Source organism: Bufo gargarizans, chromosome 5 (genome assembly GCF_014858855.1).
Source record: "Bufo gargarizans isolate SCDJY-AF-19 chromosome 5, ASM1485885v1, whole genome shotgun sequence".
NCBI lineage: Eukaryota > Metazoa > Chordata > Amphibia > Anura > Bufonidae > Bufo > Bufo gargarizans.
Window position 1 is genome coordinate 420,308,406 of NC_058084.1, and position 13,165 is coordinate 420,321,570.

Consider the following 13,165-nt stretch of genomic DNA (forward strand, 5'->3'; position numbering starts at 1 on the left):
GGTGGACACAGACAGCTTCAAACAGCTCATGTCGCTTGCTGTCCCACAGTATGTTGTTCCCAGCCGGCACTACTTCTCCAAGAGAGCCGTGCCTTCCCTGCACAACCAAGTATCCGATAAAATCAAGTGTGCACTGCGCAACGCCATCTGTGGCAAGGTCCACCTAACCACAGATACGTGGACCAGTAAGCACGGCCAGGGACGCTATATCTCCCTAACTGCACACTGGGTAAATGTAGTGGCAGCTGGGCCCCAGGCGGAGAGCTGTTTGGCGCACGTCCTTCCGCCGCCAAGGATCGCAGGGCAACATTCTTTGCCTCCTGTTGCCACCTCCTCCTTCTCGGCTTCCTCCTCCTCTTCTTCCACCTGCTCATCCAGTCAGCCACACACCTTCACCACCAACTTCAGCACAGCCCGGGGTAAACGTCAGCAGGCCATTCTGAAACTCATATGTTTGGGGGACAGGCCCCACACCGCACAGGAGTTGTGGCGGGGTATAGAACAACAGACCGACGAGTGGTTGCTGCCGGTGAGCCTCAAGCCCGGCCTGGTGGTGTGTGATAATGGGCGAAATCTCGTTGCAGCTCTGGGACTAGCCAATTTGACGCACATCCCTTGCTTGGCGCATGTGCTGAATTTGGTGGTGCAGAAGTTCATTCACAACTACCCCGACATGTCAGAGCTGCTGCATAAAGTGCGGGCCGTCTGTTCGCGCTTCCGGCGTTCACATCCTGCTGCTGCTCGCCTGTCTGCGCTACAGCGTAACTTCGGCCTTCCCGCTCACCGCCTCATATGCGACGTGCCCACCAGGTGGAACTCCACCTTGCACATGCTGGACAGACTGTGCGAGCAGCAGCAGGCCATAGTGGAGTTTCAGCTGCAGCACGCACGGGTCAGTCGCACTACAGAACAGCACCACTTCACCACCAATGACTGGGCCTCCATGCGAGACCTGTGTGCCCTGTTGCGCTGTTTCGAGTACTCCACCAACATGGCCAGTGGCGATGACACCGTTATCAGCGTTACAATACCACTTCTATGTCTCCTTGAGAAAACACTTAGGGCGATGATGGAAGAGGAGGTGGCCCAGGAGGAGGAGGAGGAGGAAGAGGGGTCATTTTTAGCACTTTCAGGCCAGTCTCTTCGAAGTGACTCAGAGGGAGGTTTTTGGCAACAGCAGAGGCCAGGTACAAATGTGGCCAGCCAGGGCCCACTACTGGAGGACGAGGAGGACGAGGATGAGGAGGAGGTGGAGGAGGATGAGGATGAAGCATGGTCACAGCGGGGTGGCACCCAACGCAGCTCGGGTCCATCACTGGTGCGTGGCTGGGGGGAAAGGCAGGACGATGACGATACGCCTCCCACAGAGGACAGCTTGTCCTTACCCCTGGGCAGCCTGGCACACATGAGCGACTACATGCTGCAGTGCCTGCGCAACGACAGCAGAGTTGCCCACATTTTAACCTGTGCGGACTACTGGGTTGCCACCCTGCTGGATCCACGCTACAAAGACAATGTGCCCACCTTACTTCCTGCACTGGAGCGTGATAGGAAGATGCGCGAGTACAAGCGCACGTTGGTAGACGCGCTACTGAGAGCATTCCCAAATGTCACAGGGGAACAAGTGGAAGCCCAAGGCCAAGGCAGAGGAGGAGCAAGAGGTCGCCAAGGCAGCTGTGTCACGGCCAGCTCCTCTGAGGGCAGGGTTAGCATGGCAGAGATGTGGAAAACTTTTGTCAACACGCCACAGCTAACTGCACCACCACCTGATACGCAACGTGTTAGCAGGAGGCAACATTTCACTAACATGGTGGAACAGTACGTGTGCACACCCCTCCACGTACTGACTGATGGTTCGGCCCCATTCAACTTCTGGGTCTCTAAATTGTCCACGTGGCCAGAGCTAGCCTTTTATGCCTTGGAGGTGCTGGCCTGCCCGGCAGCCAGCGTTTTGTCTGAACGTGTATTCAGCACGGCAGGGGGCGTCATTACAGACAAACGCAGCCGCCTGTCTACAGCCAATGTGGACAAGCTGACGTTCATAAAAATGAACCAGGCATGGATCCCACAGGACCTGTCCGTCCCTTGTCCAGATTAGACATTAACTACCTCCCCATAACCATATATTATTGGACTCCAGGGCACTTCCTCATTCAATCCTATTTTTATTTTCATTTTACCATTATATTGCGAGGCTACCCAAAGTTGAATGAACCTCTCCTCTGCCTGTGTGCTAGGCCTAAATATATGCCAATGGACTGTTGCAGTGGTGGCTGACGTGAAGCCTCATTCTCTGCTATGACATGCAGACTAATTCTCTGCTGACATGAAGACAGATTCTCTGTTACGGGACCTCTCTCCTCTGCCTGTGTGTGTGCTGGGCCTAAATATATGCCAATGGACTGTTGCAGTGGTGGCTGACGTGAAGCCTGATTCTCTGCTATGACATGCAGACTAATTCTCTGCTGACATGAAGCCAGATTGTCTGTTACGGGACCTCTCTCCTCTGCCTGTGTGTGTGCTGGGCCTAAATATATGCCAATGGACTGTTGCAGTGGTGGCTGACGTGAAGCCTCATTCTCTGCTATGACATGCAGACTAATTCTCTGCTGACATGAAGACAGATTCTCTGTTACGGGACCTCTCTCCTCTGCCTGTGTGTGTGCTGGGCCTAAATATATGCCAATGGACTGTTGCAGTGGTGGCTGACGTGAAGCCTCATTCTCTGCTATGACATGCAGACTAATTCTCTGCTGACATGAAGCCAGATTGTCTGTTACGGGACCTCTCTCCTCTGCCTGTGTGTGTGCTGGGCCTAAATATATGCCAATGGACTGTTGCAGTGGTGGCTGACGTGAAGCCTCATTCTCTGCTATGACATGCAGACTAATTCTCTGCTGACATGAAGACAGATTCTCTGTTACGGGACCTCCCTCCTCTGCCTGGGTGCTGGGCCTAAATATATGCCAATGGACTGTTGCAGTGGTGGCTGACGTGAAGCCTCATTCTCTGCTATGACATGCAGACTAATTCTCTGCTGACATGAAGACAGATTCTCTGTTACGGGACCTCCCTCCTCTGCCTGGGTGCTGGGCCTAAATATATGCCAATGGACTGTTGCAGTGGTGGGTGACGTGAAGCCTCATTCTCTGCTATGACATGCAGACTGATTCTCTGCTGACATGAAGCCAGATTGTCTGTTACGGGACCTCCCTCCTCTGCCTGGGTGCTGGGCCTAAATATATGCCAATGGACTGTTGCAGTGGTGGCTGACGTGAAGCCTCATTCTCTGCTATGACATGCAGACTGATTCTCTGCTGACATGAAGCCAGATTGTCTGTTACGGGACCTCTCTCCTCTGCCTGTGTGCTAGGCCTAAATATATGCCAATGGACTGTTGCAGTGGTGGCTGACGTGAAGCCTCATTCTCTGCTATGACATGCAGACTGATTCTCTGCTGACATGAAGCCAGATCGTCTGTTACGGGACCTCTCTGCTCTGCCTGTGTGCTAGGCCTAAATATATGCCAATGGACTGTTGCAGTGGTGGGTGACGTGAAGCCTCATTCTCTGCTATGACATGCAGACTGATTCTCTGCTGTCATGAAGCCAGATTGTCTGTTACGGGACCTCTCTGCTCTGCCTGTGTGCTAGGCCTAAATATATGCCAATGGACTGTTGCAGTGGTGGGTGACGTGAAGCCTCATTCTCTGCTATGACATGCAGACTGATTCTCTGCTGACATGAAGCCAGATTGTCTGTTACGGGACCTCTCTCCTCTGCCTGTGTGCTAGGCCTAAATATATGCCAATGGACTGTTGCAGTGGTGGCTGACGTGAAGCCTCATTCTCTGCTATGACATGCAGACTAATTCTCTGCTGACATGAAGCCAGATTGTCTGTTACGGGACCTCTCTCCTCTGCCTGGGTGCTGGGCCTAAATTTATGACAATGGACTGTTGCAGTGGTGGCTGACGTGAAGCCTGATTCTCTGCTATGACATGCAGACTGATTCTCTGCTGACATGAAGCCAGATCCTCTGTTACGGGACCTCTCTCCTCTGCCTGTGTGTGTGCTGGGCCTAAATATATGCCAATGGACTGTTGCAGTGGTGGCTGACGTGAAGCCTCATTCTCTGCTATGACATGCAGACTGATTCTCTGCTGACATGAAGCCAGATTCTCTGTTACGGGACCTCTCTCCTCTGCCTGTGTGTGTGCTGGGCCTAAATATATGCCAATGGACTGTTGCAGTGGTGGCTGACGTGAAGCCTCATTCTCTGCTATGACATGCAGACTAATTCTCTGCTGACATGAAGACAGATTCTCTGTTACGGGACCTCCCTCCTCTGCCTGGGTGCTGGGCCTAAATATATGCCAATGGACTGTTGCAGTGGTGGCTGACGTGAAGCCTCATTCTCTGCTATGACATGCAGACTAATTCTCTGCTGACATGAAGACAGATTCTCTGTTACGGGACCTCTCTCCTCTGCCTGGGTGCCGGGGCCTAAATATCTGAGAATGGACTGTTCCAGTGGTGGGTGACGGGAAGCCAGATTCTCTGCTATGGAACCTCTCTCCAATTGATTTTGGTTAATTTTTATTTATTTAATTTTTATTTTAATTCATTTCCCTATCCACATTTGTTTGCAGGGGATTTACCTACATGTTGCTGCCTTTTGCAGCCCTCTAGCTCTTTCCTGGGCTGTTTTACAGCCTTTTTAGTGCCGAAAAGTTCGGGTCCCCATTGACTTCAATGGGGTTCGGGTTCGGGACGAAGTTCGGATCGGGTTCGGATCCCGAACCCGAACATTTCCGGGATGTTCGGCCGAACTTCTCGAACCCGAACATCCAGGTGTTCGCTCAACTCTACACATAACCTGAGGACGTGGCACTGTTTTTGAAAGAAATAAGCCATGTTTTTCTTATCTTGTATCTTATCTTTAGTGACCAGCCTGTTTTGCTCCTTAGTTACCAAGCAATTTATTTTTCCATCGGTTGTAGCCATATGTTTTTTGCAGGACAAATTGAAGTTTTTAATGGCACCATTTTGGGGTACACATAACTCATTGGTTAACTGTTTTTGAGGGGATGGGGAAAAAAAACAGCAATACCACTGTTCTCTGGTTACATTGTAAACTCTGTGACGTTCACTTTTTGCCATAAATAACATGATAGCATTACTCTCTGGGTCAGTACAATTAGAGCCATGCTAAATATGTATTTTTATTTTTTTGCATTTTACTACTTTTACATAATGAAAACTAAAGCCTCTTTCACACGAGCGACTTTTCCTTCCAGATGCGATGTGTGTAACAAATGCATAGCATCTGGATTGAATCCTGACCCATTGATTTCAGTGTGTCTGTGTACATGTAAGTTTTTCATACATCATCTCTGCGTTCAGGAAAAATCGCAGCATGTTCTACATTGTGTGTTTTTCACTCAGCTCTGGCTCCATAGAAGTGAATGGGACTTGCGTGACAAACGGAAGGCATCCGATGCAATGCATTTTTCATTCATGTGCATTGTAGAGAAAACTGATTGAACTCGTGTACAAAACCATCATTTTTTTTCCTGAACAGATCTTGCCTGTGTGATGTCCGCATCTATTGCCTCAGTAAAGTTCAGTGGACTTGTTACATAAAACCCAGCTCATCATTGTATGCATTGCTGTCATATCATTTAGGGACTCTTCATTGTACCTCTACACCAAGGGCACTCCACCTAACATCAGGCAGGAGTCCCAAAACCAGAGTGTTCCCCAAAGGCAAAAGAAAGTGCACCCTTACCTTCACTGCACAGCCCGAGGAGCAACATAGCAAGGTCTGCCATCATGAGTACAACTGATCCCATCCTTCCTGCCTCCCCTGCAGCTTGCTGCACATGATCCTCCAATTACTTACATAATACAATGTACTACTTATGTAGTACAGTGTATCATGCTGGCCATAGACCCTACAATGAAATCTCCTAGTGGGCCGAAACCTTGGGGGCAACCCAAGCCCTCCTCACAGCTGCCAGCCAGGAACATAATGATCTGATTTTCTCCCATGCATCTGGCCAGCGGCCGTAGGTGCCCTTCTGAATTCAAGAGTATTGCCATCCTCAGTTGACTACTAAGGCGCAGGTGGCATTATTATGTGCTGCACTGTGGTATTTGGTTCTACTGGGCGGTATAGTGTTCTGCACCATGGCATTGCTGGCTTTGCCTACTTTTCTTGTCCCTGCCTACATGTGTTTGCCCTGCCTACTTGTGTTGTCCCACCTTCTGTCAATTTGGACCCACCTACAACATGGGGCCACTTTCAGGTCCCCTGCCTGCTGAATACAGATATTGGCACCCAGTGATCTCAGTCACGGTGGTGCCAATAGCTGACAGAGGGAGCCTGTCACAGCACGGTGTGGGAGGTAAACTCAACACCGAACACAGGAAACAAGGGAAAAAGTACTAGGCCTGGAAACTAGGGAAAGGGAAAAGGTCACCACCTAGTGAATCCCTAGACCAAGCTCTGACTACTATCAGTATGTACAGACTTCAATGGTAGGAATGCTCATACACAGGAACCTAGAACCCTATCTGACCCTAAAGGGCCCTGGAAATAGTGTCAGGACAAAAGATGACCTGTTCCTTCCCAGCTGAATGAACAGGAGACTCCCTCAGCCCAAATACCAAAAGATAGGGATACAACAAACAAGAAATAGGGAAAAGACACTTAACTCCGAAGTACGTGGACGAGCAGGAACTCAGAGGAGAACCAAACACCAGCACTTCCATAACCAGAAAGGAGCTATCAACTGCATAGCATGATGGGTGAGACCAGACTAAATAGAGAAGTTGGAATTACCACTTAAGCTACACCTGAGATGAGAGGTGTGGTCATAACCAGCAACAAAACAGAAACAAGTGTAACCAAAGAGGCTGTTAGATCACCTCACGTGCAGCCAGTCTCTTAGATCTTCTGACCCCACTTAGATGCTGCAGTTGCTGTCAGCATTTAAGGTGTTAAACAACTGGGATCAGTGCTTCTGCCGATCCAGGCCTTTATTGCAGGAACTCAGCTGTCATGAGAGACCCTAGCTTCTGTTATCATTTGAGACCAGTGCAGCGCTTAGCCTAGGCTGCCAGAAGACGGCAGCGTCCTAGCCTAAGGCCCCTTAGTGACCACTGAAAAAAGGTGTATTGATAGTCACAAAGGGGTTAATATTTACAGATGTGATCTGGTTACAGTCCAACATATGTGGGCAGTAACGGGCCATTCCAATACATCAGCACTCTGAAATTGTTATTTAAGCCAGCTGAGAATTTATCATGTCAAAACTCAGCTCCATGGTTTATCTTCCTTTAGAAAATAATGTTTTTTCAAGACGAGGCTAGAGTGTGTCTCCAAATATTTTGGATGGAGGCAGTTTATGAGCGCAGGATATGTTTCTTCCATCTTATTTTCTGGCGAGCTACCTAGGCTATAAATCACATGAAATGTATAAATATGGGGAGTTCTATCTTTGCATTGTATGGTTATTTGACATATGTTGCTGCAGATTAGTCACTACCAAGCTTTTATTAGATAACTGGTTGGCCAGGGTTCCTGGAGACAACCCTTCTATAAACCAAATAGATCATAAAAATAAAGAGATTGATTTACTGCATGTAATAAAAAGTCCAAAACCAATTATTTTCCAGCTCACATCTGTTTTTACGGTAGGGCACTAAAATAGATGCACCTTTACGGTAATGGAGTAAGTAGGCGTGAATGTTGTTTACATGGTACAAGTAGGACGTCCAGTAGGGACCATCTGCAGACATGTAAAATAAGGGTGAAAGGCAATAGTACGATGTGGAACTCCAAAATTGTGTGCTGAATACTTTCCTAATACAGTTTTTCTGTAATCTGGCCAGGGCTCTGATTTTATTATATAGAGCTCCAAATTGCCTGCAGAGACATAGATTTAACAGAGGTCACCTCAAAATTGGTTTCAAAGAAAGCATACCACCATGTAGAGCGGGTGCCTTTAAAACATAATCATACCTTTCTTGTGAAAATCTGGTCCTCTAATTCTGAGCAATGTTTCTTTTTTACTTTTAGGCAAATAAGGTTTTTAATGAACCACGGACAGGGCTGATTGCTGAGCCAGCAACATTGCCTAGGCCTTCCTGTCTCATTTAATAGACAAAACCAGTAGCAATGACACAGGGGAAGCCAGGTGCACAGAACGGAGAAGCCCTGCCCACAGTGAACAGAAATCTTTATATGCATAAAAATTAAGGGTAAAATTTAGCAAGCCCTTCACAGTAGAATTCTGCCTTTAACAATTCACAAAATAGGGTTTTGCAACTTTTTTGACTCCATTTATACACCACTCACCCTAGTTTTGAAAAATGGGTGGGAAAGTCTTTGTAGCTAGCCTGTTAAGCAAGAGTTATCGACTAAAAAGTGGCAAAAATTGTCACAGTCTTTTTCCAGTAAGGGCTCATGCCCATAAGCATAAGGGCCTTGTGCCAGTGCTGCCGACCGTAAATTGCAGTCCTTAATGCAAGGGCACTGGCCGTGTGATCTCCATTTGTGGATGTGGACCCATTGACTTGAATGGGTCCGCAATCCACAACATACGGCCAAAGAACATGTTCTATTTTTTTGCGTTGTGGAGGCACAGATGGGAAGCCCACAAAAGCACTTCGTAGTGCTTCCATGGACTTCCAATCCATGCCTCCACTCCGCAAGAGATAGGTAAAGTTCTATCTTCAGTCTTATGTTGCAGATTGCGGACCCATTCAAGTCAAAGGCTCCTCACCTGCCCCAAGGAATGCACATGGCCAGTGCTTGTGTACTGCGGACTGGCCATTTACGGTCCACAATACGGGCACTGAGCCAGTACGCTCAAAGACATGAGCCCTTAAAGGGCGGATTAGAAAATAAAACATCTCAAGACAGACGCACCAATTTTATAAAAAATCATGCAACATTTAATAAATTTGGTGCTACAATACAGACTCCAAGAAAACTGACTAGAAATGTTCCTCATGGTAAATCTCCACCAATGTATATAGCAACGTGCTAGGACTTGATGTGCTGGCACTTTGTAACATATATTTACATTAGTACAGAACACATTTACCTTTAGCTATGCAAACATACCCTGTAAATGTGATTTTAAATACAGTTCATGTCTAGATGACAAATGATGAGCTTTATAAATAACAACTGAACAAAAATGGCTTCTTTCTATAGCTCATCATTAAAGTTACATTACCAGGCAGGATGGAGAGATCTTTGGCTTAATTCTGATTTATAGATTTCTGGAAAGTCTTAGTTTTTTTAACCAAGATTAAACACAAAAAAGAAAAAGAAAAAATTATTTAGAGCTAAAAATAAGAACATGTCTTGTGAACATGTCTTGAAAACAACACTATTAATGGAACATACTGCAGGTAACATGGATGGCATACAGCCAAATGTTATAGTTAGTTGACATATATATTACTCAAAACATAGAAAATAACTAAACTACAATGTTTTATTATACCTGTATTCATACTGTGGGATTTTAAAGGGCAAGGTTATAGGTGGGTAGCATTTTAGCTTTTTTGTTTTTCAATTCTTTATTTACTTTATTTTCAAAAAAGAAAGAGAAAATATACATGCTGCCGCCATCAACAGACTGCACATAAAGTGAAACACAGCAATACCAAACCAACCATGTACAATAAACACCACTTGGTTTGGAATCATTAACTATCTCAGAAATAGACAAAACGATATCCTGGAAATAAACAGTAGGGTTCCCAAGGAGAACCAAGGAAACAGCTCAAAGAACAAAAGGGCTAAACAAAAATCACAGCGTTGACGCACCAACGAACACATTTTGATAGACATGATAGCACTAAGATGTAGCAGGAGGAGTTTTAGGTACCACATGAGTTATAACTCAAGTACACCAAATCTCCAACCAGATGTCAGCACAGGAAAATCCAAAAAAAGATGGAGGTTAGTTCCCTGATCCCCACCACACCTCTGGCACTGCAGAGCAATGGCCCGGAATGAGAGATTGTGGCTTAGAAGGCACACTGTACCACCAAGAGAGGATCTTAAAACTCACCTCCTGTATCCTACTTGTGATGGAAGATTTACGTGTCAAGGTATACCGTAGATACAGTCCCTTTGAACTTGAAGTACACGTGATCCAAGGGGTACGCTCCACAGGTTGAGGGGGTTTGTGGGACTGCCCTAGCAGCCAGCAATTTTTCATTGCTAGTTGCTAGGGCCTCTCGATATTCAGTTGTATCACCTTCCTCGGGACAGGGATACAGTTCAATGCTGCAACAGGGCCAGTGTCTCCCTGCCCTACCGTTCACTGTCAGGCTACAAGCTCTAGGGCCGAAGCCTATCAGAGGCCAGCGCTGATGGCACTATGACATCATCATCGGCCTGCCTCAGCCAGGCTGCAATCAGATCAGGACACTGGCCAGAAGACAGCATCACTAACAGCAGCGTAAAGTTATTTGTGTTTGTTATTTTCTTTTGCTGGATACTATATCTCCTTATAGAGAGCGTCTAATTGGCATGAGGAGTCTTATAGGCCAGGTAAAACTCCTCTGGAATTCTGGGAAAAGGGTATGCAAATGAGCTCTAAGCAAAATCTGCCGCTAATGTCACCAAATGTAAAGCAGCTATCCTATAAATCAATGTTTGACCATTTAAACAGGCCTTGAGACATTACTTGGATAATATTTAAGCCAGCACCTCTTCTGCAGACAGCTGTTTTAGGGTGATTGCCCTTGCAGCATGCTGTTGGACCACTATAGGAGGATTCATTATTATACCGGGGGGGGAGGGGGGGTGACGCACTATAAGGGGGCATTGTTTTCAACTGATGACACTATGAGAGGACAATTACTACTACTGGGAGCGAGTATTTAAATATGGTGCCAGCTCACAACGCAGCAGGCGCCATAACCGCCGGGTGTCTGCTGTTTTAAACAGCAGACACCTGGGGCCCATATATGCGATTGACGACAGCGCCAATCATAACATAGTAAGATAGTTTGTAAGGCTGAAAAAAGACATCTGTCCATCCAGTTCAGCCTGTTATCCTGCAAGTTGATCCAGAGGAAGGCAAAAAACCCTGTGAGGTAGAAGCCAATTTTCCTCAATTTAGGGAAAACAATTCCTTCCTCTTGAACTCATTTGGTGAATTCACCATCACCCCCTCCTCAGGCAGAGAGTTCCATAGTCTCACTGCTCTTACCGTAAAGAATCCTCTTTACGGTAGGATGTCTTCTCCTCACAGTCACAGTCCTGGGGATAAATAGATGATGGGAGAGATCTGTACTGACCCCTGATATATTTATACATAGTTATTACATCTCCCCTCAGTCTTCTTTTTTCTAAACTGAATAACCCTAATTTTGATAATCTTTCTGGGTACTGTAGTCCACCAATTCCAGTTATTACTTTAGTTGCCCTCCTCTGAACCCTCTCCAGCTCTGCTATTTCTGCCTTGTTCACAGAAGCCATGAGAACATAGTCATGCCACTTTACAAATCACTAGTCAGACCACACATAGAGTACTATGTACAGTTCTGTACACAGTACTCTATGTGTGGTCTGACTAGTGATTTGTAAAGTGGTAGGACTATGTTCTCATCACAGGCATCTATGCCCCTTTTGATGCAACCCATTATCTTACTGGCCTTGGCAGCAGCTGCCTGACACTGGTTTCTACAGCTTAATTTGCTGTTCACTAAAAGTCCTTTTCCATGTCAGTGTTACCCAGTGTTTTGCCATTTAGTATGTACTGGTGACTTGCATTATTCCTTCCCATGTGCATAACCTTACATTTGTCAGTGTTAAACCTCATCTTCCACTTCTCTGCCCAAGGCACTAATCTATCCAGACCCATCTGTAGCAGTATACTGTCCTCTTCCGTGTTAATTAGTTTACACAATTTAGTGTCATCTGCAAAAATTTATATTTTACTGTGCAAGCCTTCTACAAGATCATTAATAAATATATAATGAAGAGAATAGGGCCCAATACTGACCCCTGAGGTACTCCGCTAGTGACAGTGACCCAATCTGAGTGTGTACCGTTAATAACCACCCTCTGTTTTCTATCATTGAGCCAGTTACTTACCCACATACAGATGTTTTCTCCCAGTCCGAGCATTCTCATTTTATATACTAACCTTTTATGTGGTACAGTGTCAAATGCTTTGGAGAAGTCCAGATATACGACATCCATTGATTCGCATTTATGTCTAGTACTTACCTCCTCATAAAAACTGATCAAATTAGTTTGACATGACCAATCCGTCATGAAGCCATGCTGATATGGCGTTATTTGCTTATTTTCATTGAGGTACTCCAAGATAGCATCTCTTAGAAAACCTTCAAACAGTTTAACCACGACAGAAGTTAAACTTACCGGCCTATAGTTTCCTCGCTCTGTTTTTGGACTCTTTTGGAATATTGGCACCAAATTTGCTATGCGCCAATCCTGTGGAACACTCCCTGTCAGTATAGAGTCCTTGAATATCAGAAATAAGGGTCTGGCTATGACAGTACTTATCTTAGGATATGGGGTGTATGTCATCTGGTCCTGGCAATTTGTTTATTTTAACATTTAACCCCTCAGATGCCATGGTCAAATATGACCATGGCATCTGGAAGCTCAGAAACTTGCTAGGATCAGGGGAGCCTGGTGGTGTTTGCGGCAGGTTCAGTACTCCTGCATGATCCGAGGCTGCCACTGCGAATTGACGTTTTCCTAAACTTCGGACAAATGCTTCACTTTGCTCAACACTAATCATCACGTTTCAAGAACTTTAACTTTATTTTTCCATCAATGTAGCTGTATGAGGGCTTGTTTATTGCAGGACAAGTTGCAATCATTGACTAACTTTTATTAGCACTTTCTTGTGACATTCACTTTGCAGCATAAATTACATGATAACTTTACTCTCTGGGACAGTACAGTTACAGTTGTACCAAATGTATATTCCCTATTTTTTGCCCTATAAGATGCACTTTTTTCCTCCGTCTTATGGGGTGAATACCAATGAGCACTTTCATTGTGTAAGCGCTTATTAGTACAGGAGGAACGAGGGGCAGTGAATGCTGCGCCCCCCGGGCTCTGTACTATTCTCTTGCAGAAGCTACCTTCATGGA